At 37.6% G+C, this 13,626-nt stretch overlaps 1 pseudogene; it reads left to right on the plus strand.

Annotated features, from left to right (window-relative positions):
* The first annotated feature begins 301 nt into the window (after nt 1-301).
* LOC103276524 overlaps nt 302-13,626 on the plus strand; it is a 104,650-nt pseudogene continuing 91,325 nt past the window's right edge.

Here is a 13,626-nt window from a genome sequence, read left to right on the forward strand (position 1 = left end):
TTGAGGGCCTGGAGACAGCGTTTTCTGTACCAACAGACAGTCCTGGTAGCTCCATGCACCAGGCAAGTTGATAACTGTGTCTTTCACACAGAGAATGTGCCCCGCACTGTAGAAGCAGGAAGGTCAGCAGTTGTCTTTTTAATGCAAATCAGAGACAAGTCAATATCTTACTCCAAGGCTGTGTGGAGTGAACACAAAGATAACTTGACACATTCTTTCTTCTTCTTAAAGCGGGGTAAGCTTAGAGTTAAGGCAAGATCAATGGATGATTTGAATATGAATTTTTGCATAGATGCCAACGATGACAAAGTTTCACCCTACTCCTGGGGAGTACTCTATTGCGATCACCTCCCTGCTTTCTGATAGCCAGTGCACTGATAGCCAGGTGAGAATGATGTGACCCCACCCGGCTCTCTGCAACCTCTCCTGTTGATTTCCCACCAAATGACAACACCCCTCCATCCTTCTACCCCTCCACATGCACATTCCTCTTGAAATCCCAATTAGAGTCCAAGACAGGATTAGATATGACAAAAAGAATTATTGTGCTGAAGACGAGAACAGATTATAAACTCGCACATTCCAGTAGGCAATAAAATGTCTTAATTTTGCTAATTCAATGACAGAGATCCTAAACCGAAAGGTGCCATTAGAAATTGTTCTCAAGAGAACACCCACCCCCATTTTAACATGTGGCATCAGCCATGCTCCAAAAACCTCTCTAATTCTGGAGATTAAGTTCTCAGAAAATGGAGAAATGGTTGCATGGGAGATCAACATTGCAGGTCTGGCTCTGCTGGGTATAGGGAGGAAATGATGGACCCTCGACCCCTCTGGGCCTGGACTGGATTCTGGGATGAGATGGGAAGAAGTGCTGGGTTGAGTGGGAAGTCTATAGCCAAGTCGACCCCAGTGTTGTAAAAGGCCATGCACAGGGTTTTGACCACTGAGCCTCCAAGAGAACCTGGGGTCCCTTTCTGACCAAACTTCTATATGCCTTTATGGTTCTTACTTGCGCTTCCAAAGATCTCTGACAACCAAAAGCTGTTTGATATTTTATTCAGTTCAGGCAATTCAATGGAACTGATGTGGGGTTATGGAAAATCTGTTTATCCCACACAGGTGAATGTCTGCTTCCTCGTACCCCAGGGTCTTTGCTTCAGCTGGGCCCTTTGAATAGAAGCCTCACCTTCTCTTATCTCCTCCTTATTGTTCAGCTTCCCTTCAGCCCCTGGCTTGGCTACATTCTTTTTTTGTAGAGTCACTTGACTTTCCAACAAAACATGTCAGATTGCTAATCCTGGGATTGGATGAATGTCTGTCTCTCTGCTAGGTTATGCACCAGAAGAGGGACCAGGTCTGTTTAGTTTCTGAATTTCTAACACTCAGTTGCATTTTCAGCATTCAGCCTAGGATTTGACTGATGGTAGGTAGGTACAGTAAGTAAGGTAGGTATAGTAAGTCCCCTACATACAAACCTTCAAGTTGCGAACTTTAAAGATTCAAAAGCATGTTCACATGTCCAATCATGTACATTAGTTCATATATCTGGTGTATGTTGCCACGTGCATGCACTCTTACATATGTACATCCTCTACAAGTAGTTGTACTTTTGTGTACTTTACTGTATAGGACTATATTGAGTATAGTAGTACAGTGTCTTTCTTTCAAGTCCAGGGTGTCCAGAAACAAGCATAAAAGCAGCAGTGATGTAGTCAGTGCTGTATAGCTGATTATATTAGTTAGGCACCTAGGCTAACTTTGTTGGACTTATGAACAAATTGAACTTACGAATGTGTTCTTGGAATAGAACTCATTTGTATGCAGGAGACTTACTGTACTCAAATAATATTTGTTAAATGAGTGAATAAATGAATGAATAAACATTATAGGTGCAAAGAAAGGATTGATCTGCTTGGCCTTTGGAAATGATCAGAAGACGTTCCAAAGAGAAGGTGGCCATTGAGCTGACTCTTAAAAAGTGAGTTGATATTTACCAGTAAGACTTGAGTCAGGGGTGTTGGGGGGGCACTTCAGGCAGAGGGAGCAGCAGGAGATATGCACAGCATTGTGTCTCAGTGTGGTGGGCTAGTAGATCTGCAGGTAGTTTGGTATGACATGAATTAAGCATAGCATCTTGCATACAGCAGGTACTCAGTAAATGCGTGTTTCTCTTTTGACAAAGTGGTTGGCATATATGGTTTGGAGCTGGTATAGTGTAGTGGCAGAGTGACTCAGAATACAACCTCTTTAGTCAGCCTCCTTCATAGAATATTGACTACACAACTTACCAACAATGAGAAAGGAAAATAACCTCCCTAACCTGAGGTAGAGACAATATGAATGTGTCATCATTATTCTACCCCTTAGCTAGTTGACCATGACCTTGGGTGATGCTCTTTTGTAGGATGCTTACCTTCACAGTAAGTGAATGGAGTAGGTTGTACTATTTCCAATTCTTTTCCTTTTCCTTACCTACCTATTCTGCCATGTGACTTTGCAGTTCTGTTTTCCTTATTAGTCAGGGTTCTCCAGAGAAACAGAACCAATAGGATATATGTAGCTATATAAGATATATATGGAGCACCTTCTTGGACCACAGTGGAATAAAAATAAACATCAACACCAATAAGGTTCCCCCCAAACCCACAAAGTTGTGGACACTAAACAGCATGATGCTAGGCAACTCCTGGGTCAATGATAAATTCAAAACAGAGATTAAAAGATAACTGAAAGCAAATGAAAATGAAGAAACATTTTACCAAAATCTCTGGGATGCCATGAAAGCTATTGTAAGAGGGGAATTCATATCTCTACAAATGCACATGAAGAAAATGGAAGGATCACAAATTAACAACCTAACAAGTCACCTAAGGAAGCTGGAAAAGCAAGACCACCAAAATCCTAACTTCAACAGAAGAATCCAAATCACTATAATAAAGTCCCAAATCTGGGACATAGAAGACAAAAAGATAATACAAAAAATCAATGAAACAAAAAGCTGGTTCTTTGAAAGAATAAACAAGATTGTTGGTCCCTTAGCTAGACTGACCAAGAAAAAGAGAGAGAAAGTTCAAATAAATACAATCAGAAACACAAAAGATGAAGTCACATCTAACCCTGAAGAAATTTAAAAGATCATTAGAGACAACTTCGTACACCTGTATGGAAACAAACTTGAAAACCTTAAGGAAATGGAGGATTTTCTGACATCACACAACCTGCCTAGGTTGAAACAAGAAGAAATCAAGACCCTAAATAGATTAATAACAATCAAGGAAATTGATTATGTAATAAGAAAACTACCTACACACAAAAAAAGCCCTGGACCAGATGGCTTTCCAACAGAATTCCATAAGACATTCAAGGAAGAGCTGATACCAATCCTACTGAAAATATTCCAGGTGTTTGAGAAAGATGGAACTCTCCCCAAATCATTTTATGATGCTAACATTGATACCCAAGCCAGGTAAAAACCCAACAAAGGAGAACTACAGGCCAATATCTTTGATGAATATAGAAGCTAAAATTCTCAACAAGATCCTAGCAAACCAGATTCAATAACACATCTCAAAAATCATCCATCATGAACAAGTAGGCTTCATCCCAGGGACGGAAGGCTGGTTCAACATTTGCAAGACAATAAATGTAATTAAATACATCAATAGATGTCAGAACAAAAACTACATGATTATATCATTAGATGCAGAAAAAGTTTTTGATAATATCCAGCACCTCTTCTTGATTAAAACCCTTGAACTTCTAGGCATACATGGAACATACCTCAAAATAGTAAAAGCCATCTATGAGAAACCTACAGCTAGCATACTCCTAAACAGACAAAAATTGGAACCATTTCTCCTGAAAACTGGAACAAGACAAGGATGCCCACTCTCACCCCTCCTGTTCAATATGGTATTGGAAGTCCTGGCTAGAGCAATCAGAGAAGAGAAGGCAGTCAGGGGTATCCAAATAGGAAAAGAGGAAGTCAAGTTATCTCTCTTTGCAGATGACATGATTGTGTACCTTGAAAACCCAAGAGAATCTGTCAAAAGCCTCCTTGCACTGGTAAAGGGTTTTGGCAAAGTCTCAGGGAATAAAATAAATGTGCAAAAGACAATCGCATTTCTTTACACCAATAACAAACAAACAGAAACCCAAATAAAAAGCACAATCCCATTCACAATAGCCACAGAAAAATGAAATACCTTGGCATCTTCCTAACCAGGGACTTGAAAGATCTTTACAATGAAAACTGCAAAATACTGCTCAAAGAAATCAAAGATGACACAAACAAGTGGAAAAATATCCCATGCTCATGGATTGGAAGAATCAACATTGTGAAGATGACCATCTTACCTAAGGCAATCTACAGATTTAATGCAATACCCATCAAATTACCAGCAACATTCTTCTCAGAGCTAAAGAATAGCCAGAACAATCCTCAGTAAAAAAAGCAAAGCAGGTGGTATCACATTACCAGACTTCAAACTTTACTATAAAGCTACAATAATCAAAACAGCTTGGTATTGGTACAGGAAGAGGCATATAGACCAATGAAATAGAGTTGAGATTGCAGAAGCAAAACCTCAATTTCTCAACCAACTCATCTTCGACAAAGCCTCCACCACTTACCACTGGAGAGAGGAGGAGAACCTATTTAGTAAATGGTGCTGAGAAAACTGACTGACCACATGCAGAAGACTCAAACAAGACTCCTATCTATCCCCATACACAAAAGTTAACTCTAAATGGATCAGAGACCTAAATGTAAAACCTCAAGCCATAAGAACCTTAGAAATGCAGGACACACCCTTATGGAAATTGGAACTGGCATCCTATTCCTGAACAAAACCCAAAACGCATAGGCCATAAGAGATAAGATAGACAAGTAGGACCTCACTAAACTGACAAGCTTCTGCAAAGCCAAAGAAACCATCAAGAGAGCAGGAAGACAGCCCACAGAGTGGGAAAAAGTATCTGCCAACTCCATGTCTGACAAAAGCCTAACATCTCGGATCTACAAGGAACTAAAATATGCTGGAAAAAAAAAAACCCATTACAAAGTGGGCAAAAGATGTGAACAGACACCTCACAAAAGAAGACATACAAGCGGTCAACAGACACATGAAGAAATGTTCAACCTCACTAATCATCAAGGAGATGCAAATTAAAACTACACTGAGATACCACCTAATTTGAGTCAGAATGGCAATTATCAATAACATAAAATAACAGCTGCTGGAGAGGGTGTGGCAAAAAGGGAACACTTCTACACTGTTGGTGGGAGTGTAAACTAGTGCAACCTCTGTGGAAAGCAGTGTGGCAATTCCTAAAAGCTCTAAATATCAACCTCCCATATGACCCCGCAATCTCCCTACTGGGAATATAACCTGAAGAACTCAAATCACTCTATAAAAAAGATACCTGCACATGTATGTTTATCGCAGCACTGTTCACAATAGCAAGAACCTGGAAGCAACCATGCTGCCCATCAAAAGAGAACTGGATTTAAAAAATGTGGTACATCTACACGATGGAAAACTACTCTGCCATAAAAAAGAACAAAATCATGAATTTCACAACCTCGATCAAACTAGAGTCTATAATACTGAGTGATCTTTCACAGCAACAAAGATCTGAGTATCACATGTTCTCACTCATAAGTGGACCTTGAACATCTATCATAATACTATAAGAAAAGAATCGACAGTGGTGGGAATCTATGGGGGTGCAGGGAGGGCAAGGGTGGTGGGATTAATGGTAGTCAATATCTGTCTGGGGACAGGGGGACTAGTTCTCTTGTACTCCTGTCTTTTGTTAATGACAAAAATGTGCCTCCTTCAGTTGCAGCTGGCCAAGGAGAATGGACACCATGAGGAACAGACCTGGCCTCAACATTTGGCTGGAACCAAGCCCAGCCAAGCCTGGCATGTATCCCCAATGGCCTGCAGATGTGTGAATGAAAAATAAATGCTTACTGTGTGTGCTATTTGTCACACAATGGCTAACAACACCTCAGACACCACAAACCTTCCGTCCATAGCTACTGACACATGATGTCTTCTGCATCTTACTGAATCACAAGGAACACCGTAGGACAAGAAAGTTTGTGGTCCTTCTCCTTCCTCATTCTAGTTCCCCAATTTCAGATGGGAAGTGTTGCTGCCAGAGACCAAACAGGTTTAAGGGAAATGTATTAATTAATCATTTGGCCAACAAATAAAGACACTTACCTTGCTGAGAAAAGGGGGTAAAGGTGTACAGTAAATTTTCAAAAACTTGTTTTTATGGAATTGTGAGTAAAGTGTCAAAAATAACAACGTCATGAGCACTTATGCCAGCCCAGCATTAGCTTTATTATGTTATATTAAGAAACCAGCATTATTTTTAAAGTCACTTACAGAACTCTCCCATTCATTTCTCCTCCTACCACCAACAAATATCCTGAATACTGTGTTTATTCCTCTATTTTTATTTTTATTATGTCTTCATTAGTAGATATAACAATATATATTTTTGCATACTTTTGAATTTAATGAAACAGAATCGTATTGTATTAAATGGAACCATTTCTAAGACTTGCTTATATTCTTAAGGTCTTTATGCTCTTGATATTCATGAATGTTGTTTTCTATCACTGCAATACATTCGTTTTCATTTATACTGAGCAATACTTTGCATGAATACATACACATATTTTATTATTTATTCTCTGATTGATGGACATCTGGGTGCTTCAAGTGTTTTAGTTTTATGCTATTATATACAGACTGTCTATAAATGTCCTTGTATATATTTTCTGATGCATGCAGGAAAAAGATGTGGTGGAAATTAAACCTAGACATGGAATTGCCTGAACACAAGTCATGCTCAAATTCACCTTATATGACAAGGACAAGTTATTTTCCAACGTGATTGCTCCAGTATTCTTCCAGCAATGGTGTACCACATTCTTGCCAACATCTCATACTCTGAAATTTAAATTTTTATCTGCTCTCTTGTTGATAGACAACTATCTTGGATAGACAATTATGTATTATAAATAAAGCAGCTATAAATGTTTGCGGTGAATTCTTTTTGTGAACATATGTTTTCACTGATCTTGGATATATACCTAGCAGAAATTACTGGGTCAGAAAAATTATATACTTAGCTTTTTGCAAAGTGGATATGGCAGTTTTACATTCCCATCAATGATATATGAGAGTCCTAGTCTTTTTTATTTATCCTTTTGTCCTTTTTGCACTTCTCTTTACATAATGTTAAGAGATTGTTCTAAATTTGCATTTTTTTCTTGCCTCCAACTACTTAGAGTTGATATAACTTCTTGTGAAAAATAAGACAAGTCCTTCATGCTATTGTGTACATTACTTCTACATGGGTTATAAGTCACACACACACACACACACACACACACACACACACACCCCCACACACACACACAGACACACACACACACACACACACACACACACACACACACATTTGCTTTAAACTATTCTGTATTTTTAAAATAAATTAAGAAAAGAAAATAAACTAACAAGGGGGAGCAAAAAAAACCCCTGAAATTTATTTATAAAAATTTTTGTATTTATTATTACATGTTTAAACTTTAGTCACCTTCAGAGTATTCCCCATTTGATGCAATATACCTATTGAGATGCTTCTTCCACTGCTCAAAACAGTTTTGAACTTGTCAATTTTGATGTCTTTTAGTGCTTCTGTCATTTTTTGTTTCACCTCTTCCAAATCAGCAAAACATTTCCCTTTGAAGAATTTTTTCATTTGGGGAAGCAAACAACAAGAAAAGTTGCTCTGGGTGAGATTGGGTGAATAGGGAGGATGGGGCATGGGGGTCATGCCAGTTTTGGTCAAAAACTGATGAACATTCAATCAGTGCAGTGAGGGCAGGTACACTCGTAAATCATCCATCATGAAATGGGCCAATGTGTTGAAAGAAACTCCAAAAAAATTCACTGAAGCTGAATGCCGCTTCTCACAACAGTGCTAGCTGGTACACTGATGCCAATGGGTTCCTAGACTCTTACCTAGCAGAGGAAGCCTATATCACAAGGTCCTGTCCTTCAAAAAATAATTTCATCTTTTGGGAAGGCAGTTCTCTCTCATATGTATATTTTATATATGTCTGTATATTGTGCAGGAAAGCGTTAACTCAGTAGATCTAAGTTTCTCAAACACTGCACATTCTCAAGAAAGGCCTATATTTAGGACTAAACCTTAACCAGGATAATCTCTGAACTCTAAGAATATTCTGCCTGGTAGGATTATGTCTGAGATCTTGGGCCATGCTGATTCAGTTTGATCAGATAGTTTAACAATGTAACCTATGGTGAATGCCTATTTTTGTATTTCTGAAGCCTCGTACCACACTGTGTTTGAATTCTAGGGAAACTGGAATCTGAATAGTTCATGTCACTCATGTCACCTTCAGAGTATTCCCCATGACTATATGACCATCAGTAAAAACTCTGGATATGAGGTCTTGGGTGAGCTTCCCTAGTTGACAATATTTTGCATGTGGTGTCACACACTGCTGTTTGGAGAATTAAGTTGATGCTGTCCATGTGACTCCACTGGGCAGGGCCAACTGGAAACTTGTGCCTGGTCTTTCCTGAGTTCCTCCCTATACACCTTTTCCTTTGTTGATTTTAATCTGTCTCCTTTTGTTGTAATAAACCATAACAATGACTACAGTAGTGTTTACGGGTCCCATGAGGCCTTCTAGTGAATCATTGAGCGTGAAAGTAGTATCAGGGACTCCTAAAACATATATATGTGTATATATTTATTTTTAAAATTTTATATTTATCCACATAACTACCATTTCTGACTATTTTTCTTCTTTTATAGAGATCTGAATTTTCCAATGATATTGCTTCATCTTGAAAACTTTCTTAAGCATTTCTAATAGAAAATATCTACTTGTAACTAATTTTCTCAGTTGTGATTCATGTAAAAATATTTTTGTTTTGCTTTAACTTTTGAAGTTTTTTTAAATGTATAGATTTGTGGGTTGACATTTTTTCTCCTTAAAAGATATATTTCCATTGTCTCCTGGTCTCTGATGATTCTGATGGGAAGTCAGCTATCATTCATACAATTGTTACTCTATAACGTGTTGTTTCTTGCGGATTGCTTTCAAGATTTTCTTTTTGCCTTTGTATTTCAATAATTTGATTTTGATGTGCCTTGGTGTATCATTTTTCTTTATCTTGCTGTGGCACATTGAACTTTTAAAATGTAGATTCACCGAATTTGGGATTTTGGTGTTTCACTTTCACCAATATGTTTGGTGTGTTTTAAAATAATGCATCTTCTTTGATTGGTGGTTGCAGCTTGTTAACTGGACTATTTATATATTTTCAATTTTTTTTTTTGAGTTGAAGTCTCACTCTTGTCACCCAGGCTGGAGTGCAGTGGCATGCTCATGGCCACCACAGCCTTGACCTGCTGGGCTTAGGTGATCCTTCTGCCTCAGCCTTCCAAGTAGCTGGAACTATAGACACATGCCACCATGCCTAGCTAGGTTTTATGATTTATTGTAGAGACGACATCTCACCAAGGTGTCCAGTCTGGTCTCAAATTCCCAGACTCAGGCAATTTTCTCATCTCGGTCTCCCAAAGTGCTGTGATTACAGGCTGAGCCACCATGCCCAGTCTATATTTTTACAGGTTATTGTTCTCTCAGTTACTGAGAGTGATGTTAGTATAATTGTGGGTTCATGTTTGCTTCATTCACTTTGACAACACATTATGAGATATGTAAACATGTTTAAACACAACATCGTGCTTCTTGAACATTTAGCCTTGTATAGTGGCCCTTCTTTTTTCTTAAAAATGCCTTTAAGTGTATTGACTTCTGGTATTAATATTCATATAACTAGATTCACTATATACTTTTTGTCTTTCCATTTTTCTGAGCTTTTATGTTTTTGTTGTTACTCTTGTTAGTAGAATATAGTTGAATTTTATTTAATCTAGTCTGATCATTTCTGCATTTTAAGTGGAATTTTTATTATATTTACATTTGTTTGAAACAGTAACATATCTGGATTTATAATTACTCTCATATGTTGTGTTCCTATTCTAATCTTTTTTCTCTCCATTTTAGCTTTATTCTACATTGATTTTTTTCTTTTTCAAATTTTTTATAACAATTTAGACAATGTACACCTTATTTCTATAATTTTAGTGGTTAGTCTACAAATTTTATTACTCATATACTTAATCAAATTATAAAATTAGTCATCTCCTTAACATTCTTCATGTATTACAAAACTCTGGAATATTTGAATAATCTTTTTCTAATTTTATTACCTTAATTGTTATAAATTCAACATTCCTTGTTTATAACATCACAAGATATTATAGTTTTGCATAGTTAAGTTTATCTCATATTTGTCATTTTTTATGCTTCATTCCTCTTTTTCATTTCAGATCTTTCTTCTGCTTATACTGGTCTTCTGTGTGAGATATATACTTCATTTTAGATAGGGTCTATTGCTGCAAGCCATATCTGTGTTTGGTTTTGTGGAAAGTTTGCATTTTATCCTTGATGTTGAAATATTTTATTTCCAGTTATAGACTTCTACATTAACAGTTATTTTATCCCAACACATTATAGATACCACTTGAATATCTCTTTGCTTCCATTGTTGAGGTTGATAAATCAGCTTTTAGGCTAAATATTATTCTTTGAAGGTAATCTTTCATTTATCCTCTGCTACTTTCAAATCTCTTTATCTTTGATGTTCTATAATTTTACTATAATGTTTCTGCACATAAATTTTGTTCAAATTTATTTTTTTGGAATTAGTCGGCCATCTTAAATCAGTGATATCTTTAATTAATTTTTAATTTTTAAATCTACCAGTCAGTTGGGCTCAGTGGCTCAACCTGTAATCCCAGCACTTTGGGAGGCTGGGGTTAGTGGATTGCCTGACCCCGCAGGTTCGAGACCCACCTGGGCAACTTGACGAGACCTCATCTCTACAATAAATAAAAAATTAGCCGGACATGGTAATGCGTGTCTGTAGTTCCAGCTACTTGGAAGGCTGAGGTGGATGGATCGCCAGAGCCCAGCAGGTCGAGGTTGCAGTGGCCGGGAACAGTCACTGCACTCCAGTCTGGGTGACAGAGTGAGACTCCAACTCAAAAAAAAAAAAAAAATTACCAGTCATTATCCTTTAAAATATTACTTCTGTCCTATTGTCTGCCTCTTTCATCTCGTTCTAGAACTCCCATTACAAGTATGTTAAACCTTTTCACTCTGCCTTTGTGCTTCTTGACCTTCCTTAGTTTCCATCTGTTTGTTTTTCTTGATGTATTTTTGTATAATTTATTCTGACATAATGTCTAACATATTTGTTCCTCCTCCTTTTCTCATTCTCTTCTCTGTTCAGCTTTGCCTAATCAGGCATTGAATCTATCAAGAACTGAATCTATCCAGTGAGTTATTAATTTCAGCAATTATATATTTCATTTTTAGCGGTTATATTTGCTTCTTTTAAAAATCTGTTTGCTCATTATTCACCTTCACAACTCTGTCTTATTTCTTGAAACATATTACTAGTATGGGTCTTTAAGTTGTTTTTTATTTCTTTTCATATCTTTCTGCCATCTCTTGCTCATTATTCCCTTTTTTCTTGTCTACTTTTTGACTTCTTACACTATGAATTGGTTATTATTATTTTTGAAAGTTCCCATATGGGAAATCTTGTATCCCTGGGATGAAAGTAATCTCTTCCAGAGGCTATTAGTAAAATTTCAGGACCTTCCAAATTTATTATGCCAAGGAGAAAAGTTAAGCCCTGGAAACGGTGTCATGTAATACAACTGTTTTTCTTCTCTGGTGCAGGACCTTGTCTTCTTGATCTCTGTGGTGAGATGTTATACATTATCCAGATACCCTATTCCTCATTCAAACCTATTCTAAATGACAGTGGAGATAAAAATATTTGCAATTGTTACCTCTTTACAATTGAGTATTAAGTAAACCCCTTAGAGGATAATCAATAGTGGCCAATCAAATCTTATATCTATGTTTGAGCCATTGTATGGGAAATGTTGTAATTCTGTTGAGCAACTCTGTTTTTGCCTATATAAATGATCCTCACTTTTCCCCACAATGGGAGCACTGATCATCATTCTTGTGTCCATGTATCCTCTGATGGCCACTCTCAAATTTTGCCCTTGAATAAGCTCTTTTAACTGGATCCTGAGCCTTTTGATTATTTTAGGCTGACAAGTCTTTCGGGATTTGGAGAAAACTGTAGTCTAGGACCTCTTTAAAATGAAAACTTGGTTGACATTTTATTTGGGCCATGCGATTTGTGTGAATTTGGGTTGTTAATTCATGTCAGCAATGACTTTTTTGTTAAGAATACTTAGAGGAAATTTTTTCCTTCCTAACACCAGCTTAGTGATAGACCTCTTCCTGTGCTGTCTTGTGGGGGCTGGTGGTGTTGTCTTTCACCCATACACTAAGGATATGGTCTTGTGGGTATGGCAGAGAAGGGCTGATGACAGTTAGAAGTATTCCTTTTAGAAATCAGTCTGCAAGCTCCAAAAACCTGCTAGACAGGTTTTGCTTGAGAAAAACAAATAGCCAAAGACAGTTTTCTTGGAAATGCAAGATAGTAACCAATATACAACCCCAAATCCTCTCTTTGTGAAGTTTCAGTTTACAACCCCTGCTTGTTATTGCATACCTTGGAGACCATTTGTTCTTTGAAAATCTGGTTTTGCTAAGTACAACTTTGTAAGTTCCAAAGAAAATGTATAGTCACACAACCTGACTCCTCCCCTACCTAAACTGAGGTATAAGACCCCTCTCCTCCCTCCCAGGAGTGCTTAGGCTGGGAGCATTAGCCCGCTGCTGGTGCTAATAAAGCTGCTACTTCCTAAGATAGCCTCAGTGTCACAGCCTCTCTGTTTTCTTGGAACATGGAAGGTCTTGTATTATGCTCCCCATATTGGGAAGATTCTGGGTTTGCCTTCTTTTTCCCATGACAATTGAAGTTCACGTCCAATTGATCTTAAGGTAAAAACTGGCTTTTGTATTCTACCCATAACTTTTTTTTCTTGTCTCCCTTTAGTTTTTGGTCCAGATGTTATTTGCTTTTTTGGTCAGTTCATGGATACACTTAATAATTAAAAAATATTTTATCTGACTTTTTCAGAAACTTTTTTTGTCAGTTTCACTCTACCACCCAGGCTAAAGTGCAGTGGCATGCTCACAGCCACCAAAGCCTAGACCCTGCTGGGCTCAGGCAAACCATCAAGCTCAGCCTTCCAAGTAGCTGGAACCTCAGGTGCACACCACCATGCCTGGCTATTATCTAGCATTTTTTTTTGTCTTCAGGAGGGAATCCAGAGAGTCACACTGCCAGGGTAAAATTTTAGAGCCAAGTTTATAAAACAGTGGGTCTCCATTAGTTAATTGGTTATGAAATCAATTGAGATAATTGTGATCAATATTTAAACAGAATAGAATAAAATGGAGTGGAATGGAAAATATTAGAGCTCATTGGACATAGTAAGAGTAAGTATTCTGTTATTAAACTTTGAGTTCATGGATGTATTCATACACATGGGTAACTG

Source organism: Carlito syrichta, unplaced genomic scaffold, assembly GCF_000164805.1.
Source record: "Carlito syrichta isolate Samal-C Ts95f unplaced genomic scaffold, Tarsius_syrichta-2.0.1 Scaffold316215, whole genome shotgun sequence".
In the NCBI taxonomy this organism is placed as follows: Eukaryota; Metazoa; Chordata; class Mammalia; order Primates; family Tarsiidae; genus Carlito; species Carlito syrichta.